Here is a 22,591-nt window from a genome sequence, read left to right on the forward strand (position 1 = left end):
TCGTCTAGTCCAACCTTCCTGCTCAGCAGGGTCACCTAGAGCATGGTAGACAGGGTTGCATCCAGGCAGGCCTTGAAGATCTCCAGAGAAGGAGACTCCACCACCTCTCCGGACAACCTGTTCCAGTGCTCCGTCACTCTCACAGTGAAGAAATTCCCCCTCACGGTCAGGCGGAACTTCCTGTGCTTCAATTTCTGCCCATTGCCTCTTGTCCTGTCACACGGGACAACTGAAAAGAGTTTGTCCCCGGCCCCTTGACACCCTCCCTTCAGGTACTTGTACACATTGATAAGATCCCCCCTCAGTCTTCTCTTCCCCAGGCTGAACAGGCCCAGCTCTCGCAGCCGTTCCTCATAGGGCAGGTGCTCCAGCCCTCTGATCGTCTTTGTAGCCCTACGCTGGGCTCTCTCCAGTAGCTCCATGTCTCTCTTGTAATGGGAAGCCCAGAACTGGACACAGGACTTGAGATGAGGCCTCAGCAGGGCTGAGTAGAGGGGCAGGATCACCTCCCTCGACCTGCTGGCAACACTCTTCTTAATGCATCCCAGGAGACCATTGGCCTTCTTGGCCACAAGGGCACATTGCTGGCTCATGGTCAGTTTGTCATCCAGCAGCACTCCCAGGTCCTTCTCTGCAGAGCTGAGAAGAACATTGGTTCTAGAGTTTAAATACACTTTGCCAAAATATATATGCGAGTCATTACTTTATTCCCATTACTGCTGTTCTTTAATTCACTGTTTTGAGCCTTCTGTGAACAACAATCCTTTTTTATCAGGGTGGCATCAAACAACTTCTTCCTAACACTGAAATCAGATATAGGCAAGGAAAGGGAAAAGACTTTCTTATTTTGCCATAACTAAATGGACTTCAACCTATTGTCACAGAGTCATAGCCCCTGGGACAACTGACAAAGACAAGAGCTGATAGTAAAGTAAATATAACTCAGAACAACAGCTTGTTTTGGTGAAGAAACTCTGTTGACTGTGGTGGTTTTTGTTTTATGAAATACCTTTGAGGACTGAACAGTAGACAGGATTAAGTCTCTTGAGAACATATTATATCACCACTGTGATGCTTACTACAGAAAAGGAAATATTATTTTAAATGAACTTTTTGTCTTTCTTGGTAGTTCTAAAAATGCTTCCAGCTGTTCAAATGTCTGATGCTTTTTCCTTCTTTTTTTCTCTTTGAGAGACTTTTATTTTCCAGAAAATATGTGTACTTTCAGTAATGTGAGATCTCTCCTGTGACCAGCAGTATAACTCTCCTTAAATGTAAAAACCACTGTAATCCTTTTCCAGCATTCCATTTTTTCCCACTGAGGCAGCTGAATTAGTTGTCCAAAAGCTGATTTTGTAATGCTGTAGCTCAGTGTCATAATTCTAATCTGAAAATTAGAAGACTTGCAGAACGGAAGGGTTGTTTTCTATTTTAGTTGCTATAGAAAGTGAATAATGAACATCTTTAGAAGAAATAGTACTGTTAAGCATTACGAAAATAATAATGTATAGTTGTCATAAAAAAGAAAGTGTCCAACATTTGATTGTCTGAGGTGTCAGCTAAGCTTTTTTCCGTGTTTGAGGTGATCATTCTTCTGATTCACCTAAGACAGACTGAAATATTGTTTAATAATTTCTTTCCAGTGAAATAAAGTCAACTGGTGCTTCATGGAATTTTAAATGAAAATTAAAATTGAATAATCATTTTTAAATGAAATTTCTAAATTGCCTAAAAAGATAAAATGAGCAGAGGACAGAAGCTCAGTAAGCATAAGGGGAATAAAATAGGTCAAGAAAGAGTTGATATAAATTAGAAATGAATCAAGAAAAAATATTGATAACAGAAGCACAATGACCTGTGGGTCACAAATTTAAGGAGACTGAGGTAGGAGGGGGTTTCTTAGTGTTTTTGCAAAGGAATAAGTATAAAATGGAAATAACAGAAGAGTCAGACAAGTTCAGAAATGTTTCTGTATTGTCTTCAGTGAAAAGCCAGATGGAAGAATTATTATCATATGTTGATAAAATACTTTACTTCTTACTGCTAAAGATGTTAAGAGCAGTTTGTACAGTGGGTCAGGCTTGAGTCAGTGTGCAAAGATCTAAAATGAATGTATATCGAAATAGTGAAGCTCCTGGCAGGACTTGCATAATCAGAGGGTATTTTAATGCTAATCAGAACGTGCTTCCAGAAAGTAGATCTTGCCACAATAACCTTTTTGTAATGGGAACAAATTCTGTTGAAAAAATAAGGATGTTTGCATCATGGACTGTGAGAAACAAATTATTTAATAGTGCGCCGTAATTTGAATAAGAAACAAAGCTGGTAGATGATACTAAGGCGGAAGAATGCGAAGTGGTGAAGAGGATAGATCGTTGTTGCCCGGACGGGTTAGCGCCTCAGAAAACCGAGGCTCAGCAGACGTGCAAGTTGGCTACCTTGACGGCAGGAACGGTTGAGCGTTGGAACACACATGAGGGACTCTGCTGTGGATGACTGATCACCACTGGAAACGTAAATCAAAATCAGGCAGTCTTCTGGAAAATACGCTCTAGTTCAGGTTAATTCAAAGTAGTCCCACAGCCTTTGTTATGCAAGAGGACAACCATCTTTTTACGGTCTTACAAGCTATGAAGGAACAGAATATTTTTGGAAAGAAGTTCTGCCACAAGAGTAGCGAGTCTGAGGGGAGTCCTAGGGGAGTTGTCCTGCTTTGGGTTTCACCAGTAGGAAAGGGTACCTGAGCGGGGAGCTGGAAAAACAGCAGGATCCAAAGAGCTTCCCTTGCTTGTTATACAAGTGGGAGGCCCCATACATCTGGTATTTCAGAACACCTCTGGGCAAAGTATTGGAGAGTGTATTTTCCCAGAGCCAGGGATTTACTTGTGTGATGTTGGGAACAAGTTCAAGTAAGTACTTTTACCATAGCAGATTTACAGCATGCCAAAAGAGAACATTACATTAAGATTAGAGGACTTAGAGAACTGGAGAATAGAAATGAAATTATCGCAGAAAGAAAGCACATAGATTTCCCTGTGAGAAGCACTGTGGGAGAACAAACAGCGTGCTGAGGGAGGAGAGCGAAGGAGATAAATGATAAGGAAATATAAATCAGCACCAGCAGGACTGCCTCTCGGCCCTTCTGATCTTCCCCTGTTTACCTTCTGAGCGTGCTGCGGCTGTTCTCCGCAGATGGCTCTTGGAAAGGAGCGCTGGGGCACTCTGCAGCTCTGCGGTTGTAGGAACTCCTTAAGGCTTGTTATTCAGAGGAAGCATCCAAATAGTCTGTTGAAGACCAAATACGGAAACCAGAGGCAAAGTGCTGATAAAGATCAGACGGAATAAATGGTGGTTGCTTGGCTGGTGTAGAGTTGTGGAAATACTGATGAAATTTAGTGGGATGTCTCTGACCTAATCTGGCCCAGAAGACAGCTTGTAGATTGCTGAAGCTTGCCGTTCAGCCTCGCTTTGTGACTGATGAAAAGGCACAGGCACCTCCTAAACCTCCTAAAGGGGTATATCCTGACTGCTTTGGGATGGGACGAACCATCTCTTGCAGATGTTTTTTCTTGCTCTGGTAACTATAGAGGAAACAGATTGCTAAAAATATAGATGTCAGGAATTCTGTCTTCAAAAAAACCCTTAAGCAGCAGACTTTTTTTTTTTTTTTTTTTTTTTTTTGAGAAGCTGCCATTTTTTCAGTAGTCAAATGCCACCATTGTTAGCTTTTTCTGGCTGTCACGTGTGACTGAGTTGATGCAACTATCCAAGTACAGTATTTTAACACTACTACACAATACTGTTTTTAATGTATAGGATAAAGTATTTTTAGCTAATCTGAGGATGTTCAGAGTTTTAGGAAGCAGCTTTTGGCACTCGTTCCTCCGATTCCTTACAGCCCCCTCACCTTACACCTTAGACACTGCAAAATGCCTCCCTTCTGCCAGGGCTCGTGGAGCTGCAGTGGGGGCAGGACGCCAAGGGTGCGCCAAGACAGGCAGGCGAGCCCCTCTGCTTTGGGCACCACCAGACAGCAGCTGCACCCATTGAATAATAGCAGTTCAACAGGTTGGTATCTGAGTATTAACTTGTCTCTTAAGTAATATCAGAGACTTCGTTTAGCAGACGTTTGCAGCAGCCTTTAATATAAGGGTTGGGCAAGCTCATTGACCTCTTTTAGCACGGTCGCAATAGGTTAGCAGGGCCGTTCTTACCAAACAAACTGCGTTTGTTGAAGGTACCCTTTAGAAATAGTTACAAGGGCTCAATGGATTCAGCATAGCTACCTTCAATGATCAAAACTCATACGAAAGAAAAAATGTTATAAACTCAGAAGTGTTTCTTGGTATGCTGCAGCACCCATTCTATCCACCCCTGTTTTCCTCCTAATGGAGGCAGAATCCAGTCAACTGACTTTGCCATTTGCAGAATGGAGCCACATCCTCGTCCAATATAAATTTCCATTGCTCAGATGAAGTTATTAAAGACCTATATTTATACATGATGAGCCCTGGAGGAATAAAAGTGATATAGCAACTTTTACAACACACTAAAGCTTCTATAAAACTAATTATGTGTGTTATCAGAATGATTCATGCTAGCCCTAGTAATTCCCATTTGTTACAAATGAGAATTTTAAATTACAGTTTGCTGTCTTTTGAGAGTTGCACAAGCATCATGCACTGTAGCTAAGGAGTTGAAAAGGCAATCTGTCACTTTTTGAATGTGTTAAACATTTGAGATGTAACTGCGTGCTTCAAGAAAGAGGGAGTGCTGTTAGGATCTGTCACCTAATTCCACTTGGTCTTTTTTACAGATTTTTGGTTTCTTCCTCTGCTTTGTGTTTATTTCTCACCCTGTCTTGCCTCTCCAGCTTTATCTGTTTCAGTTGAAAAAAAAAAAAAAAAAAAAAAAAAGTTTTTTTCCTACCTGTCACAAACTAAACTGGTCAGTAAAAGCTAAACTCTTTCCATAGCTTTCTCTGTTTATCAGGACCCTTTGTGCCAGCTTAAAACATTGCAGTCACCTCGCTCTAGACAACAGGCTCAGAATCGGAGGGCATGTGCAAATAAGCAGAACCACGGAGCTTTTCTCCTACTTTTCCATTACTCACCCATTACGATGCACCATCGTGCTTGAACGTGCACTGTCTCTGTTCCCTCCACGGGCTTTTGAACCCATGCAGACAAATCCGACGAAGAGCTGGGAGTCTCGTCTCAAAGATGATGATGTCCCTGAGGGATCTATAGAATAGCTGACTGAGGATGAGGTGAGCCTGGGTTCTCCTACAAATGTCCCGATGAAGGCCAATTTGTGGTGGGAGCTCCCGGTTTTCTGTGCTGGAGGCTCCGGCAGAGCGAGACCTCCCAGGTGCCTCAACCAGGGGAGGAGGCTCCATCAGGGGTCTCAGTCCACCAAAAGGCACTCATGTCCATGTGAAATGCAGTTTTGCTAGCACTGGGTGCTCTGAATAAGTGTTTTAAGGGCCAAAGTTGTCCACAGTTGTGATTTCTTGAGAGGCATTGTCCATGGTGGGAGTTGCACATACACTGTATTTATCAGGACTTGAAACAGTGATAATAATATGTACAGGGAAACAGTAGACATGTAAAATTGGGACTGGTGGCTTGGCTGAGATTCTGGAGTTTTATTTTACCTCCTCCTAAACTAGAAAAAGGGGGGAGGGGGAGAGGTGAAAGTGTTGTATTTTTGCCTGTATATTGGAAAAAGGTCAATTTTCTGCCAAATCATCTGAATGAGCTATGGGCTTTTGTACTGTTGCTGCTTTTTACCACCTTCCCTTTCAACTGGACAGAAATCTGTATTTTATTAAACTTTCAGATTTGCTTGAGTGTTTTCTTTGTTCCCTTTTTACATCCATTCAGGAGAGGATTTGAATTCTCCACGCCCAGGAACACCCAGGGCTTCCTTGATGGTAGTAAATCCCCCAAATAAATTAATTCTGTTTACACTGACTTACCCTAAAAGAGGAATCCCATCTGGAAAGCCAACAGTGCTGCCACTTCTGGTGTAAATGATTTCTGTTTGGGCCAATATATTTCTGTCAGGTCTTTTGATACACGGCTATGCTACAATCCGGATTTTCAGTAGCTGATGGAGGGTGATTGCTGAAAGCGTTCAGCGTGAGCTGCAAGTTGGGTTTCTGACTGTGCTCCAGTTGTGCTGGGGCCGTGGACAAGCGCCGGTGGCACCACCCAGTCAGCTAGGCTAAGGTCAGGTGAGGTGACATGCAAATCAGGGCAGTCCATTCCCGTGCTCTCGAATGCCGGCTGGAAAACCAGCTCTCCGGACACGTTGTGCTCCCCCTCCTTCTTCCACTCGATTGCAGGGTTGAAACCAGGCTGCAGCCAGGGAGGAGGAGTGGCACCGCACTTGGGTCATGGCCTATGGGATGAGATTTTTCTTTTCTCTCTTTTTTATTTGTCTTTTATTTGCCTTTTCTACCTACAGCACAAACAGTGCACTCTCCTGAGCATTGCTAGTTGTACAAACACTGGCACAAGGATGGCAAGTCTGGCGGGGGAGACACCAACTGTCTATAGCCTCCGTCTTTAGTTCTGCACTAATGCTGTAAATGCTATTAAAAAGTTAAGCAAACACTGTACAGAACATCAAAGAAGCTTCAGCTAGCAGCCTGACTTGCAGAAATCCTGGGGGCGTTATTTTTGAAGGTAAACCAGAAAACCAGGCAGTTGGTGTCTTAAGTAATATAGCGAGACCTCTGAGAGCTCTGGCTTTCCAGCTAAAAATGTTTGGATTCTAATATTGAGGGTGCCGTATTGATATTTGTTTATGAAAATGTTGTATGACAGCTATTTAATTTGTGTGAAGGTCTGTGGTTGTTGGAGCAAGATACAGTCCCATGTCTACGAGTGCTTGTGCATGCGGGACTGCGTGCGTTAAATTTTCACTTCAGTGGATGTGTTATTGGATTACGTTTGAATGTGTGTAGAAACATTTGCAGCCCAAAGCAATGAGGATCAGTTATTCAGTGGAATCACTTCCACCTGGATAGCGCAAAAGGTTCTGTAATGCCAGTGTTTGTACTTCATCAAGATAGTACAGGATTTCCTTAAAATTACATTTCTAATAGCTATCTGTATATTAATGATGGCTCAATCAATTTTTTTTCTTTTCTGTAAGGTATTCTACCTCCCTGTTGGCTTTTAGCATTTTCCTCGGGTTTCCTACCACAGCCGAAGCCCACCAAAGAGGGCAACGGCAGTGCTGATAGCTTGGTGGCATCACGACAGCCTCCCTACCAGACGCAGGGCGAGATGGTAGGCTACCCCTGCTCCCGGGAGGAGAGTAGGTATTGCTATTTCGCTATTTTTGAGTCCCAGAAGAAAGAAGTGGGGGACCAGATGAAGGTGTGCTGCAAGCCAGGTTGGACCCGCAGGGTGCAGCTGGGGCTACTTGGTGTTGCTGCGTTATCCGTGCAGAGGAGCTCGTGGTGCAGGTACGGCCCCGAGGCGCACGCCCGGCCACCCGGCAGCAGCGGCCGGCGCGACGGGGCTCCGAGGCTCCGTCAGCAGTTCGCTGCTGCCTCGCGGGGAGAGGCAGAGCCCGCTCCCTGCTGCACGCGCTGGAACGGTGGCAACCTCACGTGGCGCAACCTCATGTGGTGCAACCTCACGTGGTGCAACCTCATGTGGTGCAACCTCATGTGGTGCAACCTCACGTCCTTCCCCGCGGAAAGCGTTTATTCAGCAGCGCAGGACCCGCCGTGGGAGCCACAAATGAAGACTTGCGGTTTAAGGCTCCTTGAGCGTTTCTGTTGCCCCTGAGCCCGGCCCGGGAGGCGCTCGGCTCTTTGCAGGGATTTTTGAATTGCAGAGCTTTTCAAATCTCCTATTTCACACTCTCTGCAGCTCCCGAAGTCCCTTCTTGAAGTCTGAACCAGCAGCCAAAGGCAAACAGCATAATCCAGCGCCAAAGCCCTGCTCTGCCCGTCCCCTCCAGCTAAGCCCCCGTGGGCACCGCAGCAGGTGGTTGCAGGCAGCGGCAGCAGTGCAGGACGGTCCTCGGGGTGCTCTACGGAGTCTCTGGATGGGGCTTCTTGCCGAAGAAGAGGCAGCGTTTGCAGAGTTGTCTTTCTAGCCACGAGCATGTTTGTGTAAGGTTACTTATTCAATTAATGGGCCAAATGTTCCTGCGGGGGTGCCTGAGCTGAGGAGGAATTAATCCCTGCTGGGATTTGAACTAGGAACCTCTGGATTCGGCAGCACTAGTTGGAGTTACAGGAGAATTAACGTTCAAACGTCTGAGTTGCTATGGAGCTCCTCTGCTTAATAAGCTGCTGGAGAATGGAGAAAACTGAGCAGCAGGATTTATTTTAACTCACTGAAGGCTTCTTTCCAACTGGAATCCATCTTTTATTTCAGCATGTATTTCTAGAGAAAACCCTTCTTACGTTCTGTTAAGCTTTCGGAAGTGCTTAAGTAACTTGGGAACATAAACAGTTACTAATGCCTGAGACACTTCTCAAAGTGGGACTTGGGCACTTTCAAAAATGCCCCCCAAGGTGATGAAGTTGGATATGCGTATGGAAGCCACCGATGCCATCATAGCTCCTTGGGACTGAACTGATATAGCTACAACTGCCACGACACCCTTATTTACACCCCAGTGCTCCTGCAGCATCTGTCTATGACCTGCTGACGGTCCCGAACAGTTCCTAAGCTCAAAGCTTGCCTTGATATTTGCTTGTTCTTCCCACGCTCGGGCTGAATGTTCTGTACACACGACTCTCCTAAATATAGAAAGGAATGCGAAGAATAAAGACTCTCAGATAAACTTTGCACCCTCCGTGAGCTGCTCAACTGGTTTTGTACGTTATAAACATGTTGTGGTCCAATGTTTAGCCACTAGGCCATCCCAGGATGGGCTGGAAATGAGACACATTAGATCTATTAGGGCACACAAGCTGGTTGGTACAACGTTGTTTAGTACAAGTATTTTACAGTGGCAACACATTTGGATGATGGAGTCAGGTGGTTGGTCCAAGCTGCCCTTTTCTGAATCCTCAAGGTGGAGGCGCTTTGCTGCAGATGTGTCCGTAGCTCGTATACATACAAGCTGTACTCATAGCTTGTCCAAGGCTTCACTGTCCGCACGCTGCCCATGGGCTGCCGGTGCGTGCCAGCCGGGTTCGAGGAGATGCGGTTCTGGAATAGGATAAGGTAGGTTGGATTTGCAGATGAGAGATACCAAAAGCATCAAGCCTGTATGACAGGGAAGAGGCTGTGGCTCACAGCAAAGACAGGAAAGGAGAAGGGCATGGGATGCTTGTGTCCCGAAGTGGCCTTGAAATGGTGTTGCCAAGTTAGGTGAGCAACAGCAGCATGAAGGCAGAGAACTAGAAAGGTGGAGCAAGTGCTGGAAATGAAAATGAGCACTGACGGGCAAAGATTTGCAGCTGTTCTCAGAATTAATAAGTAACTGTAGAAATAATTTTTGAATAGAGAAAATGAGACTACAGTGCTGCACACCAGCTCTGGAGAGCTATCAAGCCTCTGCTGTCTCACAGCTTAATGCCACAGATGTTATATGTGAGATCTGCTCTACAGAACAGTGTTCAACAATGTGTATATATTTAAGGTCAACTTTTTTTCTCTTGGATAAAGCACAGTTTAGGTAGCTCAAGTGCCTCAGAAAAACTGTCCAAGGTCAGACTGGGTCCCTCTTCCTTCTACCTTCCTAAAGGTCCCATCGCAAGCATTGCCTACAAGCAGACATCCAAGGAGGAACAGAAGAGTGGGGCCACAATACAGTGATGTTTCATGGACCTTCCAAGCTCCTAAATCTGTGCCTCTCTATAGTAATGCTTCATGTGCTACAAAAAAAATATTCTGTATTTACATGTGTGAAGGAGAAGCAAAAAAACATAAAAAAACAATAAATCATGGTTGATCTTAAGCAAATGGCTATCATGACATCTTAAAATATAGAAACACTTGGTTAATCACCAAATAACTGTAAGTTGCTCCTGAGAGTGACTAAAGGCTGAACTGCAATTGTAAACTGAATCTGCCTGCGACTTTCCTGTTTTTTGTGAATCAAAAGCAAAAGCTGTAGGCATTTTGGGGTGTGTTGTATCACAGCTTCATTACCTTGCAGGTAAATCTGCAAAATGCTTCTGCAAAGGCCTGTGCAAAGTCTGTGTGCATCTTTCACTGTGAAAGGCGAGGTCAGCTGTTAGAAACCTGGGTTGTTGCCCTGAAAGAAGTGGCTCTTTAGGTGTTTTTGCTGTTCTCTGGAAACGCTCCTGAGCTGGTCAACGGTGTAAGGAAAGCATCCAAACATTTCTAACAGGAGAGCGGAGGGCTGCCCCCCCAAGAAGAAACTGTCAAATAAAAATATTTCTGGTTAGTGCAAAAAAAATAATGAAAATGGTCCAAATGAGCTTTCAGGGAACAAAGTTATATTAATTGATAACCGCTGTTGGCTTGCTCAGTTGTAAGTTTACAGTATTTAAGGTGCAATTGCAATTCTGCACTGTTAGGTACAGGCTGGTGCACTGAGATCGGCCAGGAAAAGCGTAGGAATTAATGGTCCTTTACAACAAGCGAGTCTTAACTTTGCAGAGCGGAGACGTAGCGAGCATGACTAACCCCCTCATCCCAGGCACTCGGAGAAGAGCTCAGATGTCTTTGTGAATTCAGGGGCCAGGAAACGTGCTCTAATGAGTAGGTTTTGAACTAGAAAGTCTACATGACACAGCTGTTCATTCAAAAAGGAGAAGTATCTGAAGCTCTAAGTGGGGAATTAGAGCTTCACAGGCCAGATGAGAGCTTTCATTTCCAGTGGAAACACATAAATCGCCTGCGCATCAGAGGCCAAAATTTGAAATAGCTCTTCCACCTCCACCAGCAGATATGCCCCCGTGTGCTTATACCCTGTGCTCCTAGGACACTTCCACTTCACAGTTCAGCATATTTTGATTTCTTGGTCGGTGGAGACGCCACAGTTTGCTAGAAAAGTATATGCTAGCCTGCTGGGTAGCACTGCTGGTGCTCACAAATACCAAACACACACACACACACACAAAAAAGAAAAAAAAAAAGAAGAAGAAGAAAAAGGAAAGAAAAGAAAGGCAAATGACACATCTCTAGCAAAATCTCATGAAAGGTTTCTGCAAAAGCAGGAAATCGACTCCCGACCTATTCTTGTTCCAACCTTCTTATTACTTTGGTGTCATCAAGTGTATATTGCTTGCTGGAGCAAGCTATTTCAAACTTTTTTTGTTTTATAGCTGTACTTAAAGCAACCAGATGGCGAATTAGCCTCCAGGTGTTGGGCCAAGCACAGGGGTGAGGCTCCACTCATGTAATTTATATGTTCTTCTGGGCTCCTTAAAATTACAGCTGTTGCAGGTTGCACCAGCGCTTACACCCACACTTGTTCCAGCTGCACCTTTGCCTGTCCCTTACTCCTCACCCCCGACCATGGCCCACTGAGTCCACAGGGGACAACACGACCTGCGGGCCCAGGCCCAGCTCCAGCCTGCAGCATCTTCTCAGCTTGGGCCTCTCCCCGGTCTGTAAAGGTTTTCCGGGATAAAAGATGTATCAGTGAAGACTTCTTCAGCCTTTCTGGAGCTTGGGGCTCCGGGCAGAGGTTGCGGTTAAACCTGTAGGTGCACTTGGGTGAGGAAGAGTGTCTGAATCCAGGAGGTCTGAACCCGGACACACGCATCGTTCAGCTCCCCCAGCGCTGCGCTGCCTGAGCTGTGGTCCTCCAACCATGCGTGGAGGGCACTTCGGCAGCCGCTCGCCTGCCGGGCCGCGCGGGACGGGGCTGTTTGGAAGCAACCAGAGCTGGGAAGAAGAGACTGCCCGAAAGCCGAAGCGGTGCAATGGAGAAGGCAATGTGTTCAGAGGGTCTGAACCTGAGTTTTAAAACACCACCAAGCCAAGCAAAAGCCAAATGCGGCTGGGGAAATTGATAACTTCAGCAAATCTACCCTTGCCCACCAGAAGCTGTCTGAAAGCAGGTCCTCAGCCTTCCTAATGAGAAAAGGGAGGAAAAAGCCAAGCAAGAGCAGAGTTTAGGAGTAAATTACTGAATTAATTGCTACCAGGAGCGGAAGTGAATGAGCAATGGTAACAGAAGGGACCATTCACTGCAACTAGTTTGTAGTTTCCACCACCTGGCAAGGAGCCGGAGCCAAGCTTTCAGATTTCCAGGGCTGGGAACTTTCTACTCTGTGCAAACAGCCCTGGAGAGTCACTCGCTTGCAGCAGCCCGTGCTGCAAGTCACCCGCAGGAGCCGGCACGGAGCTTGCTTTCTCGGAGGAAAGAGGCTCTCCTGCTTGCTAGCATCCTGCCTTTGGCCGCTCCAAAACACGTGCAGCTCTGCTGGGCAGCCTGTGGGTTGGAGTAGCAGCAGACACTGCTTTCACGGGCTCTCTCCTAAGCGTTCTCCAGCAACGCGTCCAGGAGACGAGGATTTGCAGGCGGAGGTTGGTGATATTCGTCTCCCTATGCTTTATGAATATGAGGAAAAGTTGGGCAAGTTAACAAAAATTACAGGAAATTTTATTGTGGTTTCTGCAAAGAAATCTTAGTGTCTATGAGTTTTTATGTGGCAGGCAGAGTCGCAACGCCGGGGGCAGTGTGACAGTCCTCAGTGGAAGGATCAAACGGTTTGACTATCATCTGCTGACAGAACGTCTCTACATTGAAACAGTGGCCTCATTTTTAATGTTAATTTTCCTGTTTATTACCAAACTTCACAACACAGAGTATGATGTTCCCCATGCAAAATCCCTTCGCCCCTCGTAAGACGCTGAGCAAAGACCAGCCTGCCGTGAGCAGGTCTCGGGGGACCAGCTCCCTTGTGCCCAGGGCATCTCCTCCCTGAGCCTGCCGGGGCTGCTGCTGGTTCCTGCCAAACTCTAGCGGGTTCTTTGCTTCTCCAGCTGAAAAACCCTGTGCAGCTCATGTGGGCACCATTTTAAGCAGTCGACATTCATCTTCCATTTTCAACTCGGCTGTGCACAGCTAAGCACCCAAGCACGTGGCTTCACTGGTCTGAGTTTGGGCTTATTTGCCTTGCTAACAGTATGATTTCTTGAATATTGCTACTTTTGCGCAGCGGTAAGGGAGCGGGCCAGCTCGGCTGCAGAAGCCGCGGGACTGCGGCCGGGAGGAGAGGATGGGGCAGAGCAACAGGGACGTTCCCGCTTCGAGCTTCCCTGCGTCTGGCTTTCGAGAGCTGGAGAAAATAAATACGACATTAAGGCGCTCGAGAAAGAGCACGTATCTGACCTGTAACTTGGGCCAGAGAGTTATTTTGTTTACTCTGGCCAGACTGGTATGCTCGGAGTTCAAGTACCAAAGAGAGACCTCAGCAGCATTGCCTGGGTCGGCCTCTGGTTACCTGGCTCTCTCCCGGGTGGCGTTCGAATAACTGCATTTCTCTCCCACGAGAAAATGAAACTGGAGGGTTGTTATGGGCAGCTTGTGTGTAACGTAACTTAGGTAAAATTTATCCTCCCCCCCAAAAAAAAATTTATGTAATTGGGAAGAAAACAGATTTTGTCAGGAATTTAAACCCTCTTTCAGGTCTTGCAACATAAAACTAGGCCAAACTGAAAGGTAACTTCTACCTCCTAAGATCATGTAAGAATTACAGTGAAATCCTCGAGACTTAGTACCTGCAGGCCTTCACCTACATGCAGAGTGTGCAAGCTAACATTAGAAAGCAGATCCAAGAAGGCCTCGAGCACAAAAGCCAAAGGTTTTATTCATTGGTTTTTTCCAGCTAATAGGAGATATTAAGTTCTTTTTGCTTATAGCTCTCAACCACCACAGTTACAGCACCAAGGCATCTGCAGAAGGTATAATATTGCACTTTGGGGGATACACAGGCTTCAAAGCGTATTTTCAGCTAATCCCCGCACAGCTGGGAGCCTTGCAGTGAGAAATCAGGCGTAACAAGCTGCGGCGCACCGCGGCCGTGTCAGTCCCGTGCTTTGCTCTCACCCGGCTGCCTTGGGCACCACCGCTTCCCCCTCCGCCCCCGGTCCACCTGCCGCCCGAAGGCAGTGAAAAGACTTCTTTTGTTTCCTAGGAAGAGCAATCCTCTGGCCGTGAACGTCACAAGCCCTCGTCAATGACAGTCTGTGTGTTAGGGACCATCATCTGGCAGACAGATCCGTTCAGGAATCTCGATCATGGCACTTGCCAACATCCTTGCATAAACTCAGACCTATCTATTTGCTGTTGAAAGCCACAGGAGCTCTAACTCATGGCCTTCTTGGGCTCTTCCCTGCAGAGGCCGTAGGCTGCTGGAACCAGAGAAAACAGGCAAAATCCATAGGCTTGCTTTTTGTTTTAACCCATCAATAAAATAGATAGTATACCGCCTAAAGGATTTTATAGGTTTTACAGTTTCTTCTGCCCGAGTCCATCAGTCCTGCCAGTTAAAAGTGAAAATAAAATGGGAACAGTTCTTGCCCATAGGAAAAAAGGTTAGTCCTCTTAGTGGATGAACAAATCTTCTGAATTTTAAAATAATTTTTAAAGTACAACTTTAATTAATGTTGAGGGTTTAAAATTAATTTCTTTTTTTTCACATTATTATTAATTCACATTAGCTGAATGTGTCTTTGTCACCTTAAGCAGAGGATCTAAGACACTAGCTCTGCTATATCAAGTATACATTAATGGAGGTACTTTTATTTTTAGCTCAATCCATAGCGGCTTAAAAGTTTTTAGTATAAGTGCAATAATCTCACCAAGTACTATAAGAAGCTTTTTGCCATGAATATTGTGGGCTGAGTTCAGAGCCCTGCTCTGTTACAGTACCTTTATGTAAACATATACATTCTGTATTTATATATATTTGTCATCAAGTTCCAGTGACCTTTAAAAATGCCTCTCTCACTATGTAATATAGATCTTGAGTGAATAAAAATGACTTATTTACTTACAATGATTTATTTTTTTCCTAAGATTCAAATCAGTGCTCTCCCTTAAACTGTTGATTGCATAAAGGCTTTTGGTATATTATCTCAAAACCATAGGAGAATTTTTGCATATTCAGCATGTTGCTTGTCCATCCACAAACTGAAACTGGGACCTGGGGTGAAGAAATAGCTTCACAAAGACTCAGGTTCAGACTAAGCACTTTCTCAAAGCTGTATTCTTCTTATTCTTATTCTTCTTCTTCTTTTTTTTTTTTTTTTTGCCTGCTTTCCCACTAGTGCTTTAGAAAAAAAAGATGTCATTTATAAACTTCTGAACATGCCAGATCTCCCTTTGTCATATCAACGAAAAAAAAAAAAGAAGAAAAAAAGAAAAGTCCAACTGTGATAAGGAAGAATTTATGAAATCAAATGATGGGAAAAATCTAAACGGTACCAGCATGACCCTGCTGTTGAAGCTCTGTCACTTGCTAGAAGCCTTAGTGTGCCCTCAATCAACTATGCTCTCTGAAGTTCACCATTAGAAACCATTTCCACTAATCTCATCATTCACTGCTGCTGTGAAAACCAGCAGGATCGCTAGCACATTCACCCACTATTATTTTAGCCTATTGAAGGCGCTGCCTTATTGGGCAGAATCAGAATGGCTCGGATGCAATGGGAAGATCAAGTGGGTTTTATCAACACTCACGCTGAAACTAAATATGGATTAAATTGCACCCTGCCAGCACAAAGTGTGCATTGTATGGCTTTGTTATGCAGCATGCCACCACAGCCTGCTCCATGGCTTGTAAGACAGTACACACTTGCTTCAGGATGGGGTCTTATTTATTTATTATTTTTGTAAGACAAAACAAAGCAGCAGTGTGTGAACTGGAATGTGCTGCAGGTAGTGAGCTCAACCTCCCTCACCAAAGTCAGAGAGAGGATTAATTTAACGCATGAGGGTTGTTGCTTGGAAGAACTTCACAAGAATGCAAACCCAGGGCCCTCAAAGAGCCCACAATGAAAAGAAAAGCCAAACTATCTAGAAAGCATGCTAGGATGATTAGTATTGGATTAACAGTGCAGCCTACCTTGCAAAAAAAGGCAGGAAACATCATTACCCTGAAAAGTAATGCAATCAGGAAAAACATTTTTTTTTGAGGTAGCTTTTCTTTGTAGACTTCTTTTAGAAAGACAGTTGGAGAAAAAATATTGCAGGCTTGCTAATGATGTTGTTATTATATCAGCTATGACCAAAGTCTTTGAAAGTCTTATGATCACATATGCAACTTGTTTTGCATTGTGCATTTTTTGTCTACATTTTTTTGTTTCCAAATAAAATAATTAATAAAAAATACCTTCTTTTCAATTCCTTATGGCCACAAAGCTATATCTTTGTCAGTACAAACAGGTGACAGTGAACCAACAAAATTGACATGTGCTGCTTTGCAGGTTCACAAGCTTCACGAGGTCTTTGGGTTAGCTCATCCCCTGAATCAAACCACTCCCCCAGCCTACTGATCTGGTGTTAAAATTTGGTTTCCACACGTGTATGTGGTCTTAATTTCATTGTGCATATGCAACCGCTGAAGCAGGATGTTTGGCTCCTTGAGCTCTTACTGACCCTCGTGGTGTGGCTAACTTTACAGCTAGCCATTGCTGGTGTTAGTTTTAATAGCATCTTTTGCAGATTTAAAACATTCTTCAACTGTGTCTAGATTGTGTGTTCTTCAGGCTCCCACCTGACAAATAAAAACATGGGTATTTTTGAGACTGCTTAGCCTCACACCCCACTGAGTTATTTTAGATTAACAAATCCTTATGTGAGAGTTGAGCTGTTGTAGATGACAGTGCTCACCACCTTTTTTCAAAGTAAACGCCAAGTGAAACATTAACTTAAGCCTCTTTCACTGAAGTGGCACTAACAAATTTTGTAAACTTATCATGACCTGCAAACACAGTAAACTCGTCTGTGCTGATGCACACTATGTGATTGGACTATTATTTTGTTGAATAGTCACTTATCAGTTTTCTGTAGGTAAAGAAAGAGTCAAAAATCTAAATGTATTTGAAAATATGAGCTTGTTGCTGTTTATATACAGCTGAAGTGCTTGGAACTTTCACTTATTTTGAATTTATCTCTGCTTGTGTATGCATCTCAGTGCTGCAGTGCAGTGTCTGTTTTTTTTTTTTTTTTTTTTTTTTTAAGTATAAATACAGGAATAAAAGGGATGAAAAATGAGAGCCTGCGTAACAAGTTGCAGACTATCACCCTCTGCTTTCTATACCAAACTATATAGCTTTTGCCAAGGGCTAACATGATTCTTTTAGAAAAATATGCAGTTTTGAGGTAGTTGTCCAATGGTATAGACTTCATCATGTCCTTACGTAAGAGGCCTGTATGCTATTCATGTTAAAAATATCTGCCTTACTTCCAGTTTGGAACTGTTTAGTTTCACCTTCCAGAGACTGATTCTTATCTGTTAAAGAGTGACTATTCCTTCCGTAAAGGTTAAGACATAATATGAACAATCTCTTTGGAAAGTTAAATACATTAGGCTTTAACAGGCACTAAACATAAAACTGTTTTTTTTCCTGGCATACCGTTTACCTGAACTAGAAGGATGATTGGGTGAGATGATGAAGTGGACTGACTTTTTTGACAGTCTCAGCAGAAGACAAGCAGCAGACTAGTGAGGAGCATAGCACACGGGCACAGTACTAAAAGGAGCCCTCGCAATTCCGGGTAGGTGTTCCCTACGTAAGCTCTAAGTTAGGTATTTAAAAGACTGGAGACAGTACCAGCAATACAAGGAAAAAAAAACTAACCTAAATTTGCTAGCATAAAGTAGGCCCTTCTGAGAGACAGGGATAGAGCATCTTTCACATTATCCTGAGAGAGATTTCCCATTAAAAAACAACAGTGCTACAAATTTTCTGCCACAGACAACCTAGTTTTATGTTACCTAACACCATTATCTGGATTCAGCTTCCAGTCACTGCTTCTTATGTCTTTACCATAAGAAATCACTTAGTCATACACAATTATCAAATCACATATTTCTCTTTCTTCTCAGTCCAGTGCTCTGTCAATTAAACCATGTCATCCCTATCTTAATAATTTGAATTTGTATCGCCTTTCACTGCTATAGCATTCAATTTCCGCAACACTTCTTCAACACATAACCCTTTCGGACAACGTTCGAAGAATGCCCTCACTAGTAATGGGCCATCAGTGCTCTCTACCAATATTCTCTAATTCTCCATTACTTCAGCCAAGACTTGAAATCACTTTTAGCTGCTGTACTGCTACACTGCATGTTCTGTTTCTCTGCTAGACCGGTGCACTGATTAATACATCCTTTTCTGTTTTCTGAAATGCAGCTACTCTCATCATGTACATACCTTGTCTGAAGCAGTCTAGCACATGGAGTACTTGGGTTTCCTTTCAAAAGGATTATATAGAAAGCAATTTGTGTTGCTCATCAGATTTTTTTTTCACTGAGAAGAAAAATTTTGAAAAGATTTTGAAGTACCATGACTTTAAGGATTGATGTTAACTTATTGCTTTGTGAAGGTCCTTCAGCTTGGGGAATGATGCTACAGTTAAATACCATGCATCTCAAAATAAAGATGTACCAAATCATTGCAGTTTTAATACAGTAGTCTGTAATTAAATCTATAGAGAATTTTGTTAAAAATATCTGAAGACCTGATCACTATCTTTGCATAGATCATTATTAATTTGAAAACAATAAACCAAGAGCAATTCATGTAATATTTTATTCACAAGTAGAAAAAGTATAACAAAATGATTTATACATGACTTTAATTTAGATTCTTCAAAGAAGCATTTAAAACAGCACTGTAAGCCCCTAGAAGTGATATGCAGACAGTGTAAATGTGGTGGTAATGTATGTTTTCTATTGGCATATACAACATTGCTTGCCACAGGCAATATAAAAAAGACCAATTTGGTTAAATTAAGGAAAAAAGTATATACATAATATACATATATATTTAAAAAACACTCTTCATTTTTCCTCCCAATTTGCTTTCAAGCTGCCTGTCACTCATTTAAAGAATGAGTGCTTTTATCTAGAGTTGCTGGACAAAAAGGATTATACAAAGTGTAAATTCCAATGGGAAAACATACTTACTGTGGCAGATGCTGGCAAAATTTTTGAACATAGCATTTTAAATAACTGCTGTTAATGAAAAGTTAAATTTCCACATGTTCTAAAAATATCTTGCCATATACTGAAATGCACATTGGATTTTTCTTATTTACAAATTATATACAAAAAAGCACACATCTTTTCATGCAAAAGTAGTGAAAATAGTATTTTGTCACTTCTTCAATGTATGAAAGCATCCAAAGAAACTATTCAAACCAATTTTATTTGTATATATTCTTTAATTTATGTAGTAGAATAATTGTACTATTTGTACAGTTGCATATTCTTCTACTATATCAGCAACCAAAAGGTGGTCTTTACCACATTAAAAAAATCATTTATGTAATTTATTCACTTATTTGGTTCAGATTTGACAATTGTTAGTCATGATTTTTGCACACATGAATAATCTCATGGGTTTGGCCAAAGTATCTTATTGCCTTGGTTGCCTATTCTGGTTCTAACTATTCCTGTGCATGTTCAACCTTCTACTGGGTGTTTCAAAGCAAACATTTTTTTCCGCTATGGAATATGAATATTGTCTCATCATTTCCATTGCCATACAAACTATGTGTGGAAAGATGTGTAATATTTATTGTAAACTTGCATTTGTTTTACTGATTGCTTTGCTTTTGTCAAGGCACACGGTGTACTTTAAAGAATATTTACCAGAGTTCACAACTGACAGATCTGAGCCTGCGGAATGCAGCTTTCAGTAGAAGTTATAGATTTATGCACAGAAGTGAACACTATTTTAGGTTAAAAAATGCCTACAGAACAAATGACATTTTAGTGTATGGTGTGACAAACTCTAGTTTAAAAGAATTGTGAACAACAATTAGGGCAGAAAAATAATAATTTCCCAGGTGTGTGCCTAGGTTGAGGATTCAATTCAGAGGTATTTTGAAAAAAGTTATGAAATCATTTTATATTTTGCGTGAAAAAAAGTAATTTACAGAAAATAATACAGTGAAAACGAGAGAGTGAAATGAATGAAAAGAAGGTCTGTTCAAATGAAAGGATTAGGTCACCATGAAGCTTGACCCTCGAAAATAATCCATTACTACAAAAAATTAGTAACAGCTCTCATTTTATGAATACTTTCATGGCACACCTGCTATAGTTTGACATTTTGGTGTGACAGATGATTATTATTTCAACATCCAAAAGCTACATGCTATAACAACAAGTGCTGTCTTCCAGTACTGAGCCTACCAATTAAACACAAAATCCCTATCTATATGGCTGACTTTCATTAACTGACTTTCATTAAACTAAATCTAATTTAAAGCTAAGCTCCTGCTATATTAAACAAAACAATGCCCCCTCCCACAAGTGTAATAATTGGATGGAGGGAGCTTCAACCATACATACTGTAACATGCAATTTCTTTAACTCTCCAAACTAGCTTATTGACTATAATGTAATACATAATAAAAGCTTCAGTTTCTCAACAGATGATCCTTACATAAATAGAAGCGTTTCATTTTTAACTCCTTCAACAGCAGGAAACTGAGTTAAAATCAGAACCAGTAAAAAAAAAAATCCTAATGCATACATGCATGCATACATTTGCAAGCTGAAAACTGGCAGTCTTGTCCCATGCTTTCTGACATCTGTAGCCGTATTTAAGATACCCATCCAAACATACTACGGTATTTTCATTTTTTGGTTATATTTACACATACTTTTAAGCTCACTGCACCAGACTTTGTGAGACTCAGACAGAATAAAAGGTTCTTTTTTTAAAGGAGATGCCAAAGATCATGGATTCATTCTCAGGATTCTCTTCAGATGCTCCTTGAAGTTCCACTTTACAGCTGTTACGGCTCAGATGCAACTGCTTGGAAGGTGTGAAATGCTGCCAATTTTTTTTCAACTGATTTTGAAACCATACAATGTTGAGGACCAAACCATGTTTGATGAGAACTGGCAGAGGAGCATTAGGGAAGCTGAGAGAGATGGCCTGGCTTCCTAAAAGAAAGTGATACAATAGTGGTTACATAAACTCATAAAAAATCTGTATGTACTTCTACACTTGACTAAATGCTAAGAAAATACTGCTATATTCACTTTCTTTACTGCAAAAATTCATCTAAACCTGAAGTCTGAACCTGTATTAAAATTTTTATTCACACAACTAAAAATATCTTCTATCTTCTGATACTTTACTCAAAGTTATTATATATTTTGTGATATAATAATGTGCTATGGCCCTATGTAAAACTGTAATGAATCAATGAGTATTAAAAATATCAAACTTCTGTCAAAATAGTTTAAAAAGATAAGAAAGATTAAGGGCAAAAGGAAGAAAAGAAAGTAGACTGAGAGGTAATAATTTTCTTGGAGTTGTACAGTAGATTAGAGGCAAGACTGGGAATATGACTCAGGTAAACCTAATCCTGGTCCAGTCTCTCAAATGCTGCTGAATCTTCTGCATCAAAAATGCATATATAATGATGTCGTGTAAATTTTGAGTATGGAGACTTTGTACAAAATAAATCAATGAAGTCTAATAAAGAAGAAATAAATGAAGAAAAACCAATCCACCCAAACCATCTTGCTTATTCATAACTATACTCAAATCTCAACAGTAATACATGATGGCACATAAACATCAAAGAATGAATGACTTGGAAATGTCAAATTAAAATTTTTACATATTTATACTTACATTAATCAGTAAGAAAATTTACAATTTATACATCCTAATAAACATGGTGAAATATAAATTAACTTCTTTAGTGATATTTTGAATTTCTGTGCTTCTGTTCATCTAGTAAAAACTCTAAATCATATTAATCATGTATCTTTTAAGCTGATGCTCAGTTTAAGGGGAAAAAACACACAAATTTTTATCATGTTAATATGGAAATATATTCCCTTAAAACATCAAAAGAGTGTTCAAGTTCATTGATAAACTCTGAAAAACAGGGAAGTAGAAGTGCAGAGATTTACAGTCATAATCATGCCATTATCCCTTTCTGTATACACCTAGAGAATATGAGTATTGCCTAATTATATTTGGAATGTGTCAAAATAGAACTATGAGAAATGCTTATACGCCACATGCACCCGCAGTGATAAGACGTTACTGACTATTCATCTTCCAGTGTTACAGACAAAACTATACGTTGCATTTCCAAACTTTATAGTAAACGGTAAATAGCATATTGAGAAAACAGTATGTGACTTAGATAAGGCTGATATTTTCAGTGAAAGCAATAGATTTTAAGGGTGATATACTGGTTCAATTGAAATCTATAGCAAAAATTTCCTGTTTTCCTATCACTCTAGTTCCTTTTCTCCTCTTGAAAATGTCACGAAAAGAATTAAGGCTTGATTTACAAAGAATTAAACTATTGCATTCACATGTTTTAAGCATATTCATATTTTTGTTAGATACTAATTACTTTCTACGTCTTATTTAAGAACAAAAAGAAAGCAGCATTAAAACTGAATGGAAGAGGATCA

At 41.7% G+C, this 22,591-nt stretch overlaps 1 protein-coding gene across 2 annotated transcripts in view; it reads right to left on the minus strand.

The window, feature by feature from the left end:
• Window positions 1-18,703: 18,703 nt before the first annotated feature.
• Window positions 18,704-22,591, minus strand: part of TNFRSF19 (TNF receptor superfamily member 19) — a 65,371-nt gene continuing 61,483 nt past the window's right edge. For both annotated transcript variants that reach the window (XM_062577278.1, XM_062577271.1), the window contains one exon: window positions 18,704-21,091. The gene's annotated coding sequence lies outside the window, so the exon portion shown is untranslated. The remainder of the gene's footprint in view (window positions 21,092-22,591) is intronic.

The sequence above is a fragment of the Rhea pennata genome, chromosome 1 (genome assembly GCF_028389875.1).
Source record: "Rhea pennata isolate bPtePen1 chromosome 1, bPtePen1.pri, whole genome shotgun sequence".
Classification (NCBI taxonomy): domain Eukaryota; kingdom Metazoa; phylum Chordata; class Aves; order Rheiformes; family Rheidae; genus Rhea; species Rhea pennata.